Source organism: Leptodactylus fuscus, chromosome 1 (assembly GCF_031893055.1).
Source record: "Leptodactylus fuscus isolate aLepFus1 chromosome 1, aLepFus1.hap2, whole genome shotgun sequence".
Lineage (NCBI taxonomy): Eukaryota > Metazoa > Chordata > Amphibia > Anura > Leptodactylidae > Leptodactylus > Leptodactylus fuscus.
In genome coordinates this window covers 34,476,757-34,485,449 of record NC_134265.1, presented here as the reverse complement: position 1 = coordinate 34,485,449, position 8,693 = coordinate 34,476,757, and positions in this window count along the sequence as shown.

Sequence of the window (8,693 nt, the reverse complement as noted above, 5' to 3'; positions counted from 1 at the left end):
AATTTACTTGTCCAGGCCCACCATCATTAAAGAGATTGCTCAGAATTTGGAGAAACCAGTGGCATAGCTGGGAGTGGGTGTGTAAAAACCCCCCCAAAAAGTTCCAGGTGGTCCATTGTTCACCAGTAGCCTTAAGCCTCAGTCCCTGCAGAGGGACCAGTGACATCACTTACAAACATCACTGCTTCCATACCAACATCTCAGAAGACATATGAGCCTCAGGGCTTCCATGGCTGCCTTCGTGGCATGTGGTGGAAAGGGGACTGACTGCGGACAACAGAGCACAGGGACAAATGAGCATGCCTTTATTTTTCTTGTAACTGCATTACGAGTTTCTCCAAATCCTGGACAAACCCTTTAGAGAATTTTTTTTGGAAGCTCTTCTATTTGAGGCCACACTGATCCACCCACGAATCCTCAGGTGAGCCAAAGAAGACAAAGCATTAGATAAGTACAGACACCTCCATGCTCCTGCAATGATTGCATTGGTGCCAAATTCTGGTCTAGCACTCTTTAAAGAGGATCTTTCACCACCAAGACCAGTTCTTTTAATACATGGTGCTCCACTGATTCCAGCAAAGTTGGAATTTTTTCTCTAGCCCCCACCATTCCTGAGCAATCAATGCTGTTAGATTTGGATCCTGATATGCTATTTAGACTCAGTTAGAAGGGCGGTGGTGTCACACAGGAGCAGGCAGTCAACCCCACGTCAGGAAGAGGGGGAAAAATTGGAACACATTTGTTAACAAGACATACATGAAGGTCCTAGATAAAATACATTTTTGACTTTTTTTTAATTTTCAAGAGCAACGTTATTACATGAATATATAACAAAGAGCATTGAGAGAAGACAGATCAAACAGTGGACAGAGACACATGCATATATGACATCCATGGAATTCACCTTTCAGTAAACTAAGGACAATATAGGGTCAGCCACATAGACCACTGATCCCCTGATCTCATCTGGTTGATACAGGTTACGGCATGACTATGCCAAATACTGGTTACAACATAGGACCTGCTATATTTGGTTAAAGGAACGTTCCAGTCATCATATAGTTCTGTAATGATGCCCCCCTCCCCCTTGTTTTACACTAAAAGGACACCAATAAAGAAAAGGTTCAAAAAGTCTATGCATACATGGCGACTATCAATACTGTCAAACTTTGCATTGTTTGTAATTTTAGGCTAAGGCCCCACAGGATGCATCGCATTGCGGTTCTTCCCGCGGCGCTTTAAACAGAAAGTTCTCAGAGTTTTCCTCCGCGGAATTTCTGTTACCATTATATCTACGGGAAATCTCCGTAGATATAATTGACATGCTGCGTTTTCCATAACCGTGCCGGTTTTGGAAATCGCAGCGTGTCTGCGCTGTGGTATTAAATGTAAAGTGGGAATGGGATTTGTATGAATCCCATCCACTTTGCAGTTACTGTAAAACTCCGAGATTTTTCCCAAGGCTTTTCCACTGCGGGTAAATCGCGGCGTTTCTTTCGTAAAAACCTTCAGAAATTTGTCTCGTTTTGCAAGACGCCAAAATTCCCTTTCCCATGCATGAAGATTCTGGCTCATTTTTCAAAGGTGTCAAAAAAAATAAAAAAATTCCGTTGTACCAATAAAATCAAAAAATCTGTCTCAATTGAATCTTAAACTAAGTTTACACCATTTTAAGCTCAGTTTACTTTTCGTAAGAAAATCTACGCCAAATTTGTTCTTTTCGGTTTCATAAAGGTATTGTAAAGTTAGACTTATAAACCTCGCCCATTTTGGGGCACATTTTTCGAAAGTCTTGAGGTTGTCATATTTTTCTCTGCTCATAGATCTGTCGTAAATGCCGTGCACCAAAATTTTTGCCAATTTTTGGCAAATGTATTAATACTGTCTTATATTGAGTCATCTTACAAGTAGACTAGCTGAGATTTATCACATCGGCTCTTGCTATTTGATAAATTTGGCGCATTGGTAAGCTTCACTTTAAGCCAATCCCTAAAAAAAATGAAAAAGTGTCTAAGATAAATATCTGGTGCAAAACGGAGCCAGAATGTTTAGCTTAGTAAATCCACCCCATTGTTTCCAAATATTTTTGTGGAATTTTTGTTGCCTTCCTGGGAGGAGCTTCATTGTGGTCACCTACCCCATGAGATTTTGTACAATGAGATAATTAGCAAGTGACTAACACAATTGCTGGCCTGGTACATCCTGTGTCATGGAAATTACTTTAGGCTAAGGCCTCACGTTGCGGAAACGCAGCTTTTTTGTTGCATTTTTTTGAGCCAAAAACAGGACCGGATTGAGCAGAAGGGAGAAGTATAAGAACCTTTTATATATCTCCCACTGTTCTTGTAGTCATTCTTGGCTTTGTCTCAAAAAAACGCAACAAAATCTGCAACAAAAAAGATGCGTTTCCGCAACGCGAGGCCTTAGCAGCTTTCCAGTTTTCAGAACTCTAAGGGAGAGGCCCCACGTTATGGAAAAGCAGCTTTTTTGTTGTTGCAGATTTTGCTGTAGTTTTTTGAGCCAAAGCCAGGAGTGGCTACTAGAGGAACGGGAAATATCTAGGAAGTTCTTATACTTCACCCTTCTGCTCAATCCACTCCTGGCTTTGACTCAAAAAAACCACAGAAAAATCTGCAACATGGGGCCTTAGCCTAAAGATGTTTTCCAATTAAAGATTGGTCCCTGGCCGATGAGCTGCTTTAAGAGGTTGCAGCATTTATGTGAGTGCTGTAGCCTCTTTATGTTTCGAAACGCAGCTCAGACAATTCACCTGAATATAACTGGGATGCGATCAAGTCAAGTGATCAATGAACATGACATCACAGTGACCGTGAAGTGGAAGCACCACTCAAGGAGCACCACTGCTGTTACCAAACAGCTGATCCACAGGGGTTCTGGCTGTTGAGACCCCCACAGAGCTTTATTTGATGACCTATCCTATGGTACTTATCAATTTAAAAGTCCCAGAAAAGCCCTTTAATGATACAACATAGAGAATATGTAGCAACAGCATGACAAAAGCAAGAACGTGTATACACAATGGGATTATGGCTCAGGTTCGACTGGAACTTTCCTTTAAGCAACTTTGGCTTAGTATTTAATACTGGACTTGGAAACCTAAATAAAATTATTGGGTCACACTCCCTAATTGTGGAATTTGAACATTTTTAGCTGAATGGTATTTCTCAGGAGTTTAGGACTTCACGTTCCTTGTGTCTTATTTAGTGCTTCACATCTTTCCAGAGAAGAGTTGGAAAACTCAGTCTTAGAGATGGGTGAACCAAGTCGTTCTGTCTGAAGAGACCCCCAGAGTATAATAATTTTACTTACAGTTTGTACCAAATTTGTTTGACCCAAAACAAATCAGGGACGTGAGTCTTCCAAATCTGAGACAAATCTTTGGAGGCTCCCAATCCTTATGAAAAGGCCCTTCTGTAGAAACACTATGGTGGTGGCTCAGTTGGTGGACCCAGGTAGAATGAGGACCGACTGTACCATGAAAAGTCTATATCATCCTCTACACTTGTTCGCAATGTGAAAATTTTGGTCATCTTCTAGCAGGTAGCTTAGCCAAGACAAATCTGGGCAGATTCCAGGGATTAAAAGGCTTGAGAGGACCATATCAGTCCAGGTAGATGCTCAAAATATAAAGGAAAACAAGTTTTTTTCCCAAATGCCCACATACAACTAGAGCTTCCCCACCACGGTGATTTCTTAAAGGGGCTTTATCACTGGATTTTTGCTATTTTAGATAAACATATGCCTGAATAGCCTTTAAAAAGGCTATTCAGTTACTGCTAATCGTTTGTTAAAAGACCCCCCCCCCCCCCCGTTATAATTAATTACCTTTTAAATGTATATGTAAATGAGCCCTCCGTGCACCGTGGGCGTTCCCGTGCACCCCTCACGTCATACTCTGTTCACGTCCTCCTCTCTTGGTTCTTGTATGTAAGTCCCTCCTCCTGCTTTTGATTCACCGCTTCTAATTGTGTCTTTCCTGCTTCTGGAAAAGGACCTGTGATGACGTCACTACAAGGTCCATCATCGTCTAAGTAGTGAGCCATACACTGTAGGGGCTGCAGCTCCCTGTGTCTATCATAGCATAGATCTACTGTGCACAGAGGTGGGCGTGAACAGAGGGGTGCACGGGAACTCCCACGGTGCATGGAAGAGCTCATTTACATATACATTAAAAAGTTAATTCATTAAACGGGGGGGGGGGTCTTTTAACAAACGATTAGCAGGACTTGAATAGCTTTTTTAAAGGCTATTCAGGCATATCTTTATCTAAAATAGCGAAAATCCAGTGATAGAGCTCCTTTAAGTATTCCAACATTATTTTTTTTTAAAAAATTAGATTAGATCCAAGGAGAATGAAGAAACAAAAGTTTTGGTGTAGACAGAGGTAAACATTCCTAAAACAAGCCCTGAAGACCTATGAGGACAATACATTATAGGCACATGGCTTTCAATTATCTCCACGAACCTCAAAAACTGGCATGTTTTCCAGAATATGACCAGAAAAAAAAAACATTTTGGAATATCTCCATGTTCTTTCTTGGCTTTTCACTTTGCAAGTTGCATTTACTGATCAATGTGAGGCTACATGCACACAACCATCCGTGGTTGAATGGCACCAACAACACATGGAGGACATCAGTGTGTCGCCCGTGCCTCCATGGCCCTATTCCCTGCTTTCAGAGAGTCCAGGCTGCAAAACGGAAAGTTATAGGATCTGAGGGTTGCCCCAGTGATATGAGGCGTGTGTATGGGGCCCACTGACAATGCACAGTCATATGCATGAAGCCTAACCCAGAAGATATTGGAGGCCTTACGTATGGCTGACCCCATAGTCGGATAGTGTTTAGTTTCGTCCCCTCTCCCTTTCCCACCCCATACTCTGCGCCCTTAGGATACACAATAACTCTTTCAGTAACACTACATTTCATCTTTGGCTCCCACAAGCCTCAGACTGTTCCAGTCTCTCCTTAATCCTCCAGAGCAGTCTGACGATTTGATGAATAATAGGCGGCATCTAATCCCATAAAAAGACGTAAAAGGGAACTGGATCTGTTTTGGCTGAACCCCAGAAGACAGACATGTGGAATTTCAGTGACTCAAACACTTCCTCACATGGTAACTCGTCACATGGTTCTAAAAACACCACAAAACGCAACATTCAGATATAGCGATGTCTGGTCAACGTCGAGAGGAGGAAGGAAATGGTAGAAAATACTAGAAACTGTAGGTACTAAATCTTCTAGAAAAAGGATTACAGATCCAATCACTGGGGTGGACCTGAATATAAAATTATGAGACTAAAAGACGTCCCGACATGTGGAATATAGAAAGAAAAAAATCTAACACTGCACAGAAAATACATAAATCATCATAACCAGCTGTAAGGAACGGATGTGGCTGCATAGTAGTCAGTGCATAGTCAACAACATAGAAAAATTCATGCAACGCTTCTCGAGTATCCTGCACTCTTAAAGACACAGTATTGTATACTCATCCTGGAGGCACAACTTCCTTTAACATGCAACAGAAGGATCGTGTATTCTTTGAGGTGTAACTAAACTTTTAGATTTTATACATAATTCCATAGAGCAGGCGAAGAGAACAAACTTTTTAATCTACTTTCTTAACTCATTTGCCTTCTTTTGTCACTGATCAAATCTGTACAATAAAAGTCTATGGAGAGGGGAGGGTGGAGGAAGAGGAACGCTTCTCAAAGCAGACCTGTCCAGTCTTCTCCTGGCAGAAATATCTTTTAACATTGTAGATGCCTCATATCTCTCCTTCTCATCTCTCCATAGACTTCATTGTAATCTGACACTGCTTGTGTACGGAGTAGGGACCAAAATCATTCAGATAAAGAGTAAAGACGGGAGTAATAATTAAAAGACACAAGCTTTTTTAAAGTTTTTTTCCCCTTCACCGACACTATAGATTTATGGAAAAAAAATAAAAATTTACTTAATTTTGAATTGTTTAGCAATATGGCTGGGGTTACCATGCTGCAATTGGTTGGAAAAAGTTAAACAATATTGGAGGCTTATTTTGAAGCTGAAAAACACATTTGTTGTACATTTTATATACTTTTTCTTGGGGGGGGGGGGGGCATGCAGAAATGGGCTGCGCCTAAAATGCGCAAAACTCTCAAAAGGCTCAAACTAAGGCCAGGTCTACTGCATTGGGGAGGGAGATTTTGCTGAAAATCGTCAGTAAGAAAAGTCCTGCACGGAGGACATTTCTTTCCACCAGTATCGGTATAAAAACGGCGGCAACCTGACAGACCCAAATATAGTCTATAGGGTCCATGCGCGTCCACTGTTTCAGCGGACCGGCTCTCCGTCGTTCAGGTCCCCTATGGCTATATCCAGAGGCCTAGAGGTTTCCGGTTACCCGACAGCAATGCATTGTGGGAGTTACGACAGTCACATTCATGTGCTTAGAGCCAAGCGGGTAGGTCACATGTCTGACAGTAGATAAACAGTAGTCTGGTTCCAAGAGCAACCAGCAAAACTTCGGTGAAATCGGTGTCTTATAGGAATGAACATAGAGATGTGTGGTGGGGGGTTAGATGGCCTTTGGTGAGTACAAAGGATCGGGCATGAGTCAGGACGTTCCCAAACACGTTAGACAATTCACCATTGTCCCGATCTAATATGCACTTGCACCTTTAAGGGGATGCCCTTCTCTTTTTACAATCCCTTTATCTGAAGAATCGTCCCCCCCCAAAAAAAAAAAAAAAACCTGCTGGGCCTCTATTATAAGTCAATGAGGTCTGTCAGGCACCATTGGATCTAGCACCACTTCACGGTTTCTACGATATATGGGAACCTGCTATGTGCTGACACAAATCTGGCCTATTTGCAGCTTATTCTTTAAAAAAAAAAAAAAAAAAAATTTATTGTATTTAATTTAAGGGTTAGAATGAGTTAAAAAAAATTCATAGAAAAAAAGTCATCTCACCAATTCTAACACTTATCAAGTCCCCGCTGGTCTCTAAATCTCTTTAATCGGCAGAACCAGCATTTCCTGTGTGTCAGGACCAGGAAGTGGAGACCAGCAGGGATTATTAAGAATCAGAACGGAAGCAGTGGGGGATTGGCAAGGAAGGTACTACTATTTTTAGGTGTTTTTTTTCTATTTTTTATTTCGCACTGGACTATCCCTCAAATGCCAAATTTTTTGAACAGGACTACACCTCTTTTGACAAATCCTTGACCACCTATCTCACTTTCCCAGTACAGAGCCTTCAATATAAATAATCCTAATATTCTATTCACATGATTGAGAAGAGTCTCAACCATCTGTGTAACAGATTATTTGCAGGATTTTTTTTTTTTCTTGAGCCCATTCACTTTGACCCACGTTGCGGAAAAACTGGGGGGTTTTTGTTGCAGATTTTGCTGCGTTTTTTTAACCCAAAGTCAGGAGTGGATTGAGCAGAAGGGAGACGTATAAAAACATCCTTTATTATTTCCCAGTTCTCGTGTAGCCACTCCTGGGTTTGGCTCAAAAACGGCAATATTTAAAGGGGTATTCCCATGACGCTTGTTCACTAACCTGCAGGCTGTTGTGCTCTATTCACTTCCTGCTTTTCTCAGCACATTGGTGGGCGGGGTTTCACTTGCACGGGGTTGGTTGTAAATGAATTACCACAGTGTGAAGCTGATGTAGCAGAGCTGGATTTGAATCAGTTTGCATTACATACAGAGGTAACGGACTCCCTATCTCAGCCCTTATCAGCCAAATTCAATTAAACCGACTGATAAGAGCTCAGAAATCTCAGAAACCTCCCCTATCTGAAAAGCTCCGCTACTTATCAGACACAAACAGCTCAGAGCTGCTCCCAGCCCCTCCCTCCCCCTCTGAGAGCAGGCAGCTACATCACTTGACAAATGAGCAGATAATCCCAAGGGCCATAGAAACGGAGTGTAACCAATGAAGTGAATAAATTGAGATAGCAGCCAAACAAAGCAGTTTTGATAAAGCAATGTATATAGGAAAAGTCTTAAATCCACATAAACTAGCAGTATAGATAGGATCCTTGTGATGGGACAACCCCTTTAAACAAAAAAAACACAGCTTTTTCCTTTCGAAACAAGAGGCCTCAGCCTAAAGGGGGTGAATTCATGATCAGAATTTCAGTATTCTGATCCAATAAAAAGTAGAGAATAATCAATTTTTCCCCACAGGTCGTGGACAGCCAAAGAAGTGGGTTGTGTGAACAGGCTCTAAATGTGTTAAAAAAAAAAATAAAAAAAATAGGGTACGTGCAGGAGTTATATGAAACCGCAAAAGACCAGGAACATAATACAACCTGAAACGTTACATTAGATGCATGCCTCTCCTGTGATAAAATATGAATTTATTACTATTAAAAAAAACAAAACAAAACAAAAAAAAAAGTTGGGAAGGCACAAGGATTGAATAATTGCTCAAGTAAAAGTTCTGTAAACAGAGGATTTTTGTAAAATCCAGAATGTTTTTGAAAAAAAAAAAAAAAAAAGGCAACTGATGACATCAACTCATAGGTTACGAAGTCCACTCGGAGTATGCGCTATTGTATAGTTCAACAGTAAGGCAAACGGCATACTCCACCCCCCGGGACAATGGTAGTGTAAGCATAGATAATAGACTTAAATATAAATGGGCTATGCTGGATCTATGCGGATTACGAG